Genomic DNA, 14,505 nt, shown 5'->3' with positions numbered 1-14,505 from the left:
ACACTCCACAATTTCACAGTGAAAAATGACCCTTTTTTGGAAAAGTGCCTAGCTGTAGTTTTTTAACCCCACCCAGCATTCCCCCGGGAGACCTGGTGGAATCCTGGGTGGTAGGAAATTTGTGGATCCACACAGATTCCAGAACTTTTCCACACATACATTTGAGAAAAAAGTTATTTTTTTCAGCGGGAATTGAGGTTTGCAGGGGATTCTTGGCAGGAGAATGTTGGGGGACCCATGCAAGCTATACCTTGATGCACTCCCCTGGGTGTCTATTTTCCAGAAATGTGTGGGTTTGGTAGGTTTCCCTAGATGACCACCGAGCCCGGGGCCAAAAACTCGTGGGACCCCTCTTGCAAAACCAGGTTGTTTTGTGATAGGTAATTTTGATGTCACCTCAATAGGTTTTGGGCCCTTGCATCTCGCCGGTACTTGACCCACCCACACATTTGAGGTACCGTTTTTCTCAGAAGACTTTGGGGATTTCGGGGTGGGTGGAATTTTGTGGATCTACACACATTCCAGAAATTTTCACCAAAGAAATGTGAAGAAAATGGGTTTTTTGGACACATTTTGAGGTTTGCAAGGGATTCTGGGTAACAGACCTCATGAGAGCCAGACAAGTCATCACATACTGCATTCCCCTGGGTGTCTAGTGTTAAAAAATGTATAGGTTTGCTAGGTTTCCCTAGTTGCCGGCAGATCTAGGGTTCAAAATCTACAGCTAGGCACTTTGCAGAAAAAAAGGGTCAGTTTTCACTGGGAAAATGTGGGGTGTCCAAGTTGCGTTTTGGGCCATTTCCGGTCACGGGAGATTGGCCTACCCACACAAATGAGGTACCATTATTCTCAGAAGACTTTGGGAAATGCGGGATGGGTGGAATTTTGTGGATCCCTGCAGTTTCCAGAACTTTCCACCACAGAAATGTGAGGAAAATTTGCTTTTTTAAAACAAATTTTGAGGTCTGCAAGGGATTCTGGGTAACAGAACCTGGTGAGAACCAGACAAGCCCCCCCCTCCTGGATTCCCCTGGGTGTATAGTTTTAAAAAATGTATCGATTTGCTAGGTTTCCCTAGGTGCTGGCAGAGCTAGGGTTCAAAATCTACAGCTAGGCACTTTACAAAATAGTGTCCGCTTTCACTGTAAAATGTGGTGTGGCCATGTTGCGTTTTGGTCCGTTTCCTGTCACGGGCACTAGGCCTACCCACACAAGTGAGGTACCATTTTTCTCTGAAGACTTTGGGGAATGTGCGGTGAGTAGCATTTTGTGGATCCACACAGTTTCCAGAACTTTCCACCACAGAAATGTGAGGAAAATTTGTTTTTTTGTCAATTGTTTTGGTTTGCAAGGGATTCTGGGCAACATAACCTGGCAAAAGCTAGTCAAGTCAACCCATCCTGGATATCCCTGGTTGTATTGTTTTAAAAAATGTATAGGTTTGCTAGTTTTCCCTAGGTGCTGGCAGAGCTAGGGTTAAAAAACTACAGCTAGGCACTTTGCAAAAAAAGTGTCATTTTTCACTGTGAAATTGTGGTGTGTCCACGTTGTGTTTTGCGCCGTTTCCTGTCGCGGGCACTAGGCCTACCCACACAAGTGAGTTACCTTTTTTCTCTGAAGACATTGGGGAACGCGGGGTGGGTGGACTTTTGTGGACCCACGCAGATTCCAGAACTCCAGAGAATGTTAGGAAAATTTGGTTCTTTTGGACAATTCTTTAGGTTTGCAAGGGATTCTGGGTAACACAACCTAGTGAGAGGCAGTCAAGTCTCCCCATCCTGGATTCCCCTGCATGTCTAGTTTAAAAAAATGTACAGGTTTGCTAGGTTTCCCTATGTGCCAGTTGCGCTAGGGCCCAAAACCCACAGGTAGGCGCAGCCAAAAAAAAGTCGGTGCCTAGTGGGCTTTCTGCCACCTTGGAAAGGAATCAGAGCTATTTTTTTTATGGGGGTGGGGGCGCTGGTAGGCCCATTTCGGGCAGCCCCATGCATAAAAAAAGCCAGCATAATCACTGGCGCTGAGTGGGCATTCTGCTCCCCCAGAAGGCATATCAGGGGCCACTGCCCCAATCTGCCCTCCCAGGGGGCACACAGACTGGAATTTTGCTGGGGGGTGGTGGTATTGTCAGGCCCATTTTGGGCAGCCTCTATCCCTACACGGATAAAAAAAATCCCTGGCTTCAATTGGGCTTTCTGCACCCCCGGGGGGGCAAAAAGGCTGTAATGGTGATGGGGGTGGGAGCATTGACGTGCCCATTTCGGGCAGCCCCCACCTTAAAAACAAATGCGAAAAAAATCCCTTGCGTTTAGTGGGCTTTCTGCCCCCATCTGCCCCCCAGGGGGAGTAGAAAGGCGGTAATGTTGGTGGGGGTGGGGGCATTGGCATGCCCGTTTTGTGCAGCCCCCACCCTAATTACATATGGCAATGAAAAATCCCTGGTGTCAAGGGGGTTTTCTACCACCCCTGGAGGACAGATTGGGGGCTACTGCTCTCATTTGCCCCCAGGGGGACAGAAAGGCTGTAATGTTGGCAGGGGGTGGGGGCATTGGGGTGCCCTTTTCGGGCAGCCCCCACCCTAAAAACAAATGTGCAAAAAATAATCCCTGGCATTCAGTGGACTTTCTGCCCCCCGGGGGGGCCAAAAGGCTGTAATGGTGGCAGAGGATGGGGGCACTGGCATGCCCATTGTAGGCATGACCCACCCTCATTGAAAACGCAGACAAAAAAATCCCAGGTGTCAAGTGGGCTTTCTGCCCCCGGGGGGCAGATTGTGGGCTGCTGCCCCCATCTGCCCCCCACGGGGGGGAAGACTGAATATGGCCCAAATATGTTTTGGGGAGCAAAGGTCCTTGCCCAAGGGGCCGCTCCCCCTCCCTGGTGAATCCCTGCTTAGGGATCACCCTCCTAGGGCAATCCCCAAGCAGGGATCCACTGGGGAGGGGTACCATTGGAAAGGGGAGATTCTCCTCCGAGATAAATCTCATTGAATGATTAACTGAAAACCACTAAGTATTAGGTACATATAATACATCAAGATTAGAATAGAGTAAGTACTACTGAACTTGGAGTTGGGTAAGCCAAGGGTATAGCTCACCCTTTCTCCAATTCAAGAGAGTTTAGTCTCCACTAGGTTAGGTAGGTGCCTACACCACATAATAGTAGTATGTCTTCTAGAGGAGAAGCCAGTGGCTCTCTGCCAACTAGATGAAATGGCATCGCATTTCCAGAATTGAGAGCCAGGTGTGCATCTAGGAAGTTGAGGACAGGGAGAACAGCAAACACACAACGTCTCATTTAGATTTTGCTCTTAGATGACCTTAGGAAGATCCAAGGGTCTGATGAGGTAGATAGAGTGGGTGGGACAGGAAATGAGGAAAGGGCAGAAAGTGAGAAATATTTTGATCTGGACTCAAACCCTGACCAGGAGAATCAAAATGATTCTAACCTGAGCAACATAGATCTTCCTTTCGGTGGGGGGAAGGCCCTGGTAGCCCTCTCTTTACTCCACCAGGAAGAGTACAGAGTTTACCTAGGAGATCCATAACTCCCTCTGTGGAGTCTAATCACTCAGGAACTTCTGTAGGGACTTCCATATCAAACAAGAGGGAATTCTCTTATGATAGACAGTGCCAATTTCTGGAGCTTGAGAGAGTCAACCTCAGGCTCAAGAGAGAGCAACTGGACCTAGACAGGGAATACCTAGTGTTCCAAAGAGCAACAACAATATTGGGACTAGAGTCCCATGGTGGCAGCAACAGTGTCCCTAGGGTTAGAGAATAGACTCATGAACATAGGACCCTGAACAAGATAGCCCCTCCTTAGCAGAGTGGGGATGACATCCACAAATGGATAACTGCGCTAGAGAGGGCCTGTAAGGTACAGAGGGTCCCTCAAGAGCAGTGGGCAGCTATCTTATGGCTCTCCTTTACTAACAATGGTAGAGATAAGATCCTTACTGTTAGAGAAGAGGATTCTGACAATTATTCAGAACTGAAGAGTGCTCTCGTTGATGGGTTTGGCTTAACCACTGAACAATACAGGATTACATTCAGAGACACCCAGAAGGCACAAACTCAGGACTGGGATGACTTTGTAGGTTGTGCTACTAAGCCTCTGGAAGTCTGGTTACTTGGCAGCAAGGTGTGTGATTTTAAAGGATTGTACAATTTAATTATGAGGGAGCAGATCCTTAATAGTTGCCAAAATCAGTTGTTGCATCAGTACTTGGTTGATTCTGATCTGATCTGACCTCTCCCCAGGAATTTGGAAAGAAGGCAGACAAATGGGTCAGAACCAGGGTGAAGCATACAACTCAGAATCAAGGTGGTGACCAAAAGAAGCAAGATGTTAAACCCTCGGATAAGGGTGGGGAGAAGGGTAAAGACCAGAAGTCTTCACAAGGGCCCCAAAAACCTGTATCTGGAGGGGAGTCACAGTCTAACAAGGGAAAAGGCAAAAGGAAACCTTGGTGTCATATCTGTAGAGAGAAGACATATTGGACAAAGGATGCCAATTGTCCAAGGGCCAAGGAATCTACTCCAGCCACCACTGCCCCTAAGGTAACTGTTCCCCCTATCTCAGTTCCAAGTGGTGGTGTACAGAACAAGGGTATAGTAGGGTTAACCTTGGGATCTGAGATGGATTATGGCCTAGTCAGAATTCCAACTCCGGCTGTTTTAATCTGTGATGTGGGCATGGATATTACCTCCTTATTTGTCAGTCCCAGTAACCTGGGCAAGTACAGATGACAGCCTTTGATCAATGGTAAGGAGGCCATGGCATACAGGGACACAGGTGCAAGTGTCACAATGGTGACAAAAGATCTTGTGGACCCTGAACAGATCATACTTGGTGAGACGTACCAAGTGACCAGTGCATGCAATGTCAGGGCAGATTATTCCTTGGCAGTTGTGAATTTCACCTGGGGAGGGGTAACTGGCTTTAAGAAGGTTGTGGTTGGCTCAGATCTCCTGTATAATGCTTATTGGGCAATGGTTGGAAACTTCAGCTTGGACTGAAGTGGAACTCAGCATACATGCAGAAATGCTGGTCATCCTTGAAGATGTGTTTGCCATGACTAGGTCACAGGCAAAAATGGTTTCCACTGAACAGGCCCTGGATCCTGAAAAGATGGACCAGGTGCCTTCCAAGAGAAGGAGGAAAGGGATAAGGCAGTGTCTTCCCCCTGCCTCAGAGTGAAGACCAGTCTCTTGAGGGAGATGATCTTAGCCCCTGTGAAGAAACTGTCTCAGAGGAACTTGAACTTGACCACTGTCACTCCTGAATCACTTGCTAAACCAGTGGTAAAGTAAAAAGGCCCCCCCCCTAATGCCACTACCTGTGGTGGGGGTTCCCTTTGAGAGGGTTGGGATTGACATTGTTGGTCCTATGTATCCTCCAACTGCATTTGGGCACAGATTCATACTAGTGGTGGTGGACCATGCCACTAGGTATCCAGAGGCAATTCCCCTCAGGACTACCACAGCTCCTGCTGTGGCTGAAGCTCTCCTGGGAATAATTTCCAGAGTGGGTTTCCCTAAGGAGGTAGTATCAACGACCCCATGGGACTGACAGGGGCACAAAGAATCACAAACGCAGAGCAAGCACCCGTAACGACCATGGCAATGCCGACAATTTCAGGAGATCAATTCCAACTCAGTGTTACCCCGGTACCATCTGCGGCCCAGCAAATTGCACTAATAAAAAAACAGATTTTTAAGGGCAGGAAAGAAGGCGCTCCAGGCCCTAATGGCATCCCGCCAGCCTCGTTCAAGAAGAAAGACACAGAATGGGCCACCACACTAAAACCTTTATTCACAGAAGTCAGACTCCTAAACAGAATCCCAGATTCCTGGAGAGGGTCGACGATTGTCCCCATACACAAAAAGGGAGACAAAATGGTCCCGGATAACTATCGTCTCATAAACCTACTGGACAATGAGGCCAAATACTTTGCGGGTATAATCTTAGAGGAGATTGTGACATGGGCGGATTCAAAGCAGGTAATACCATGGAACCAGACGGGCTTCCGGAAAAAAAACAGAACAACCACCAACATCCTGGCTATCTCGCTGATAATTGACGGAGCTAAATGAAAAAAAAATGCACCTGCACTTGTGCTACATCGATTTCAGCGCAGCCTTTGATAACATTGAGAGAGGTATGCTGTGGTGGAAACTCGGACAATGGGGCATACCTCAACCGCTTCTAAATATGCTAAAGTTATTTCACTATGACACCTGGGTGCAGGTGAAGCTGGGAAGTGGGACCCATCTGTCTTCCAAAGTCAGCTCGACTAAAGGGGTAAAACAAGGGTATGTGCTGGCCCCGACTTTGTTTAACCTTTTTTATCCAGACCTATCAGGCCGACTTGACATATGCAACTCCCACTCTCCGAGGCTGGGAGGAAAAACCCTAAGTAATCTATTATACGCGGATGACGTGGTACTACTTAGCCACACACACATTGGCCTCCAGAAACTGATGATCGAAATGCACAGCTACGCAATGGAAAATAACCTAAAAATCAATCTAAGCAAAACTCGTACGATGTCGATCAATACCAAGACCAAACATCAGTAGCCCTGGACTCTGGGCGGCCAAAAAATAGAGTCTTCACGTGAATATAAATACTTGGGGCTCATCTTCGACACCGACGGCTCATTTATCCGGCAGAAGGAGGAAACCAAAAGAAGAGGGGCCTTGATCGCCATCACACTGAAAAATCTTGCAAACCAACTAGCAGGGCCAACCCTGACACCATACTTAAAATTCATTCAGGCCAAATTGCTCCCCTCAATTTCCTACGGCAGCGAGGCACTACGAGGTAGAGACTCCAAGAACCTAGATACCATCCAGGTAAAAAGTATATAGAACTCTGTTCTCACTTCCGTCTTACACCTCGCCTGCCCAAATAAGGCTGGAGTTCGGCCTAACAAAACAAGACCTTGCAAGACAAGGAGCCTATATTATCTGCTGCCACAAACTCCGCTCTGCCTCCAACGACACCTTAAACGCGATGCTGTGGCAAGACATACAAAGCAGGGACGTATCTTAAGCACGCTCCTACCTGAAGGCAGCATTGGGGGTTGCCAAGGCTTCCTCACTCTGGGCCATGCAACTGGGGCACAACCCGTTTAAAAAAGCGGTTTGGAAAAACATAAAAACTCTTTCCCTAATAGAGGACAAGGCCGCCTTTTCTAAAAGAAACCATGCGTGGATGACACTGAACATGTACAAATCCCTGAGACCACAACTTTAATTCAGCCAGGGCTACCCAAAAATCACTAAACTGAAGTTTTTGAAATACAGACTGGGGATCTTGCCTACCAGAGAGCATCAACCACCATGGCTAAGGAGCAATGGCCATGAAGTCTGTCCGCTCTGCAATCTAGCAACGGGTGACATACTTCACATGACCTGTCTTTGCGAAGAACTCCGACAAGCCCGCCGACAGCTAATAAGGGACCAGTTCAAGCAGTTAGGGACCAGCAGCCGCAGGCAGGCTGTGCTTGCATGCTTGAACCCTGCGAACACAAAACTGAACTGCAGCTATGTTAAGTATCTCACCACGATAGAGCAAAGATTATCCAATCTACAACCTGCGGCAAGCACTGGTTCCGGCACCTAACGGTCGAACTTTGGGCCTAGGAAAAACTGAAAGACAGATTCTTTCAGTCCCTTACCGCACGGACTCTGATAACGACAATTATACAGACATATTTTATCACATTTTAAAAACTTGTTTAAATGTAACGATTGTACTGGTTTTAATTAACTATACATAATAAAATGTATCTTATCTTATCTTATCTAAGGAGGTCGTATCAGATAGAGATGCAAACCTTATGTCTGGTTATCTGATTGCTAAGTGGAAGGAGTGTGGAGTGTATTACAAATTCACCACACCCTATCACACATAATGCAATGGGTTAGTTGAGAAATTCAACCTAACCCTCAAGGGCATTGTAAAAGTTCTCCCTGAAAAGCTTTGGCATAGATGGGACATCGTTTTGCCCTGCCTTCTCTTTGTCTACAGAGAGGTTCCTCAGAAGGGGGTTGGTTACAGCCCTTTTGAACTTCGGTTTGGACATCCAGTTAGGGATGGTTAAGTATGGATGGGAGTTACCTCTCAAACCACCTAAACAGGACATAGTGGACTATGTACTTGTTCTCCGCTCCAGGATGGCTGACTACATGAAGAAGGCATCCAGAAACCTTGAGGCTAGCCAAGAATTACAAAAGGCCTGCATTACCAAAAGGCTGTTTTGACTGTGTATCAGCCAGGACAGAATGTATGGGTATTGGAGCCTGTGGCCCCAGCAGCTCTCTATGACAAATGGAGTGGGCCCCATACCATTCCTTAGGAAAAGGGAGAGGTTACCTACCTGGTGGACCTTGTTACTCCCAGGAGCTCCCACAGGGTGCTCCATGTGGAAAGGCTCAAGCCAAATGCGGGCAGGGCAGACATGGGCTTGCTCATGGCTACTGAGCCCTGATGGTTCAATTGATGGTGTAGCCTTGGTAGGCAGCCTCACTGAACAGCAACAGACTGATTGTGGGAAAGTCCTCAATCAGTACAGACACATGTTTTCACTGACTCCAAGTCAGACCACCTGGTGTACACATGAGGTGGACACAGGTGACAGTCTGCCTGTTAAAAATAAGATTTACAGGCAACCTGATCATGTAAGGGACAGTATCAGGACTGAAGTCCAAAAGATGTTGGAATAGGGAGTAATTGAGCCCTCAGATAACCCTTGGGCTAGTCCAGTAGTCTTGGTACCAAAACCTCACACCCAGGGTGGTAAGAGAGAGATGAGATTCTGAGTTTACTACAGGGCACTCAATGCAGTCACTAGGGCTGATGCTCATCCAATTCTAAGAGCAGATGAACTAATTGATACTTCGGCCTCAGCCAAGTTCTTAAGTACATTTGACCTGACAGCTGGTTACTGGCAAATCAGATTAGCTGAGGATGCAAAACCAAAAACAGCATTTTCAACCCCTAGTGGACACTACAAGTTTGTGGTGATGCCTTTTGGCTTGAAGAATGCACCTGCCACATTTCAAAGGCTGGTGAACACAGTTCTCACACGTCTGGAAGCGTATAGTGCAGCTTATCTAGATGATATTGCTGTCTGTAGCTTCACCATGGAGGATCACCTGGTCCACCTGAGAAATGTTTTGGAGGTCCTGCAGAAGGTAGGCCTCACTATCAAGGCCACCAAGTGCCAGATAAGGCAGCGTAAGGTTGTATACCTAGGTCATCTTGTAGGCGGAGGGCAAGTTCAACCATTGCAGACCAACATCCAAACCATCTTAGATTGGGTTGCTCCAACGACCCAGACTCAGGTCAGACCTTTCTTGGGCCTGACTGGGTACTTCAGTAGGTTTGTCAAGGGATATGGATTCATAGTGACCCATTTGAATGACTTAAGTTCCAAAAGAATGCCTAAGAAAGCTCAGTTGACAGTTAGCAGTCAAAAGGCATTTGATGACCTGAAGCAGGTTAGGTGCACTGCTCCCATTCTGCAAAGTCCTGACTATTCCAAACAATTCATCGTTCAAACTGGTGTATCTGATTTTGGGGTAGGGACTTTGTTATCACAACTGAATGAAGAGGGTCAGGATCAACCAGTAGCTTTCATAAGCAGAAGGCTGAGCCCCAGAGAGAAACGTTGGTCAGCTATTGATAGGGAAGCCTTTGCTGTGGTTTGGGCTCCGAAGAAGTTGAGGGCATACATGTTTGGCACTCACTTCATTGTTGAGACAGACCATAAGCCCCTCTTATGGCTAAAACAGATGAAGGGTGAATACCCAAACTTTTGAGGTAGTCCATTTCCCTACAATGGATGGGCTATACATTGGAGCATAGACCTGGGAGTAACCATGGCAATGCATATGGTCTCTCCAGATATTTCCACTCCACTTTGAAGATGAAGACTCAACTGGTCAAGGTCAGTTTAATGTCCTTGCGTATGGGGCGGGTTGTGTAGGAAAGTAGTACCTGCTTCCTAGGTTACCCCTACTTTTTGCTGATGTCACACTGTTTTTGCCCTAGTCTGACTGGGATCCTGATATCCAGGACCCCAATCTATCTGCTTTCTCCCTTAAATTGATGCATGTACTTTAGGTACACTCCAGATTGGATTCTGGGGTACCTTTATCAGTCCCTAGTATATGGTACATCATGTACCCAAGGCATAGGTACCCCAGAAGCCTCCCATGGGCTGAAGCATGTATTATGCCACCCTGAGAGGCCATTCAAATTGACAAGACAAGCCTGCTACTGCAGACAGTGTAAGCTGGTGTTTGCACCACTTACTTACGATATAGGTTCACTGTGTCTATCTAAATTACTATACTTAAATAACTATCAGTCACCCCTATGGCAGGTCTTAACAATCCTGAAGGCAGGGTGCTGGGTTTTATGTGAGAGGGTGTCCCTGTATGAGCAGAGCCCCTCTGCAGCCTTCGGAGACCCTTCTCTGGGGTTGTCTGTGATGCAGCCAGACATATATGTTTAAGAGCATTATAACCTCGCGGTAAAGCTAACTTTAAAACGGCTGCTTAGAAACATGTCGTGTTTGGTGTCAAACACCTTGTAATCATACCTCCACACCAGTAACTGGTGTGGGAGGTATGATTCCACCCTTCTAGAACCACTACTGTGGGTCACTGGTCTACCCGGTACCAGCTTTCATGACCTGGGCAGCTCAAAATGGATGCTGCCAGCCACAGACACGATTCTGCTCTCCTGCAACTGAGCCAAGCACGAGCAGAGGAAGGCATGACAATAGGCATCCTGTCACAGGGAGGTGTGACCACCTCCCAGACAGGATTTCGTTTATTGGGGCTGGGTGGGTGCACTCTGAGAGTGCCAGAAAGTCTGGACCGGGGGCACATTTGGTATCCCTGTGCATAGTCCAGCTCAAACCAGTTCTGGGAGTCATTGGCTCCTGCACTGGTATGAAACTGGACAAAGGACATGAGTGTAGCCACCCCACTGTCCTTCCCCTCCCCTAGGAGGTTCAACAGAATCCATCCAACCCTTTCCGATGGGTATAAAATGGGTTACCTGCCTACAGGACTTTAGATTTTACCTGGACAAGATTCTGTTCCCAAAAAACCAAGTACTTCGACTGCCTGCACATCGCTGGACGACTCAAGAATCTCCCTTGGAGTAAAAGAGTTACTCCCCTGCAAAAGCAGGCATCCAAACGCATCTGACTGGTTTGCTTCTCCCAAACTCCTGAGGACTCCGAAGATTTCAGCAACAGAGGCGGTAGGCTTCTGAAGGTCACTGAGGTCGATCTGGCCTTTCACTGAGTTTGGGACTATTATCCCATGTGGGGACCGTGCAACCCTAACACCTGTGCACCGCGTATATTTGCAGTTGCATATGCTTAGTAATGATTCCTGAGCTTGTGCATTTGACTCTGTATAGTTCCGACCCTGAGCCGTATGTGCACCAAAGATTTCCGGCCTGCACTCCTCGAGTGTCCTGTGGACTGGTACTTTGCAAACTTGCTTGAGGTTTCCTTGCGATCCCTGGTATGTTGGCCTGTGGGTCTTGGCGAGGGTTGCCTTGTTTGTTCTTGGGCTTACCTAGTTGCTCCAGATATGCCCTGCCGCTCCTTTGCTTGAAGTGATCCCTGGACCTTGCTGGTCCACACCGTAACATGTTTCCTCTTACTGCGTGGGTTGCATTTGCCAAGGCTTGTTGGTGCTCCAGCCGAATATTGACCCCCTCAGCACTCAACTTTCTGCATGGGACAGCTCACCTCTGGATTCTGGTTGTCCTCGACATCTCCTGGTCCCCGTAGCTGCAGAGTCAAGCAACCCTTTTTCACACCTGAAGCACCTGACATCGGTGGGCATTTGACTACCGAGCCCCTAGTCACTTGAATTGACTTAGACTCTGTCCCCTATGCTTTCAGGTTCCTGTCAGCTCCAATTAAGGCTTGGATTCCACCATACACTCTTCGCCCTCCAGGTAGCAGTACTTCTTTGCAGCTCTCCATTGAAAACAACAAAGTTGTCCGACACCACTTGACCCCTATGCACCCGGCTCCTCTGGGATAGGTCACCCAGGTACCTCGTACTCATTAGTGGGTTGGCCTTAGAACCTCTTATGTTCGAAAGGGTTTGCTTGAAGTCCTCATAGAAGTGTCCTTAAACTGTAAATTTGCAACTGCGACTTTCCCATAGAGTTGTACGGAGCAAGTGTACTCCGTGGGCTCACTGTGTCACTCCTCTGGGTGGTTCCTTGGAGTCACAGCAATTCTACGAGCTCTAGGCACTGTGTCTAGTCAATTCGTTGTTATACCATTTCTTTTGTATATAGTTCGGTCTTCCCATGGAGCCTGCTGTGTATTTTGCTTTTTACGAATGTTCTATTGATTCAGTATTGTGTACTTTGTGTCGTAGTCTCACATGGAGACTAGTAGCGAGTGTTATATTAATAAATACATATTTCTATGTAAACACTGTGGGGTTTTCCTTTCATTTAGTCATTTAAGAGATGATATTCTGGTAAAACAAGCTGCTTTACATTCCTTCAAGATTAAGAATGAAGGCTGCTCTCCATATCTACTGTTAGGATAGCTTTCAATAAGGTTATCTTTGACCTCATTTATCATAAGGGTTGTGTGGACTGGAACAGAGTGCCCACTTGAATTCGTGGACAGCATATACCAAGCCACCTTCTCTCAGACATCTATCAGGAACCTGAATCCTGTCTGGAGTCCTAGCTTTATTGTGATCATGAAGGTTTACCTTTTTGTGTTTGTTTGGATTTATCCCATGTTTTTTAACAAACTCATGGGCTGGTCTGTCATCCATGACAATGCTAGGTTTGCCAAGTGATGGTACTGAAGGCCTGGGACCCAAATCATTGCATCCCAAAGATGTATATGTATTTGCAAGAATTATAGGCAACTCACGTTTGTGGTTGGCTATCTCCACAACTGTAAGTCAATGGTGTGTTGAATAATTTTGGACACTTCAGGGAAATTATCCATTAGTTTCATCCCCAAAACTAGGGCAGGACCTGCCCAATGTTAATTCTGTATCTGTTTGAGAACATTTGGTATAATGGACATCGAGGGAGTGCCATGACAGAATTTGCCCCCTCGTCTCCAAGAGTGGGACCCATCCCAGTGAGCAAGCACATAGTGAAAATTATGTGCTTATCTTTTGGTCCCATAAGGGGAAACACAGCTTCAAGTTGATTGATTTTTGAGCAATAAAAAATTGAATTTCCTCACGATTAGTGGGTCTTTTGCCCATAACTGAATGAACAATTACAGGACTAATTACATGTGCTGCAAGCAACTGGGCTTTCGCTTGCAGGCCAGTTCTAGCTGGACCAGCTAATGATGTATGTGGAATAAACTGAGTTAGGCACCTGTATAAGACAAAAAAGAACATTGTATATGTTCTTTGTGTCTTATACAGGTGCCACTTGCTTTGGAAGGTTGGGCTCGTGGGCAGCGGAGGAAGGAAGGAAGGGTGGCTGCATACTCTGGGGCGCGCCAGACAGTATCACAAGAAGCGGCACCAGGCGCAGTGACACTTCCGCAGTGCAGCCCCCTGCTCCCCCGTGCACCCCCAGCAGCAGCACTGGTTCCCCGCCCGGCTCCCAGCAGCACCACAGGGAGGAGGAAGAAACGCCTAATCCCAGATGATGAGTGGGTGGCAGAGCTACATCACCTGCCTGGAGGACACCAGCTGCCAGGAGGCGGCCATCGTGGGCTACAACCCCTTCTCCATCTGGGCCTGCACGCCCAACAGCATGCTAAGCAAAGTCATGGCTGAAGAGGTCTCAACATTAACAGCAAAGGAGCGCAGTGGAATGTTCATCAATGGTGCGTGCATTGGTGGTCAGAAGTGCTCTCTCATCAGGGACAAATCAGAAGTGGAGAATGACTACGTCATGGACCTAAAGACAAAGAGTACCTGTGGGGATCCCACAGTCAACGTTGCTATTGGGTGGTTGTGATGCGTCACAATGGAGTCTACGGTAGAAAACTGAATGACAAAGCTCACAACATGACAAAGTATCTCCAGGGTATGACCCTCTGAAGTCCACCAGCACCCCATGGAGGTACTACTGATGGCACAGTGAATGAATGACTAATAAAACTGCCAGCTACCCAGACAGTGACTGGAATTGTTCCCGCTTCCCTTCACAATTATGGCTTTCAAGCTCAGCCTCCCCACCCACTCCATCAAACCACTTTCTAATAATAATAATAATAATAAAGGCATTTCTAAAGCGCCTGGTGACGCCATCACGGCGTGTCCCCGCGCTGTGGAGAAAGAGTCATACAGGAAGAGGAGCCAACTATCCCTCCTTGGCAAACAGATGTGTTTTCAACATTTTTCGGAACATGGTTTCATTTTTAGCCATTCTAATCCCAAGTGGAAGGCTGTTCCACTGGGTAGTGGCCAGCACCCTAAAAGAGCGGCCTCCCATCCTGGCCTTTCTAATAAGAGGAA

At 47.5% G+C, this 14,505-nt stretch overlaps 1 pseudogene; it reads left to right on the top strand.

Moving 5' to 3' along the window:
• The first annotated feature begins 13,690 nt into the window (after nt 1-13,690).
• On the top strand, nt 13,691-14,088 carry LOC147751556 (profilin-2 pseudogene; annotated as a pseudogene).
• Nucleotides 14,089-14,505: the final 417 nt, after the last annotated feature.

Source organism: Lissotriton vulgaris, chromosome 1_1 (assembly GCF_964263255.1).
Source record: "Lissotriton vulgaris chromosome 1_1, aLisVul1.2, whole genome shotgun sequence".
Classification (NCBI taxonomy): domain Eukaryota; kingdom Metazoa; phylum Chordata; class Amphibia; order Caudata; family Salamandridae; genus Lissotriton; species Lissotriton vulgaris.
Note: the sequence above shows the minus strand (reverse complement) of the source record. Positions and strands in the feature narration are given on the sequence as shown.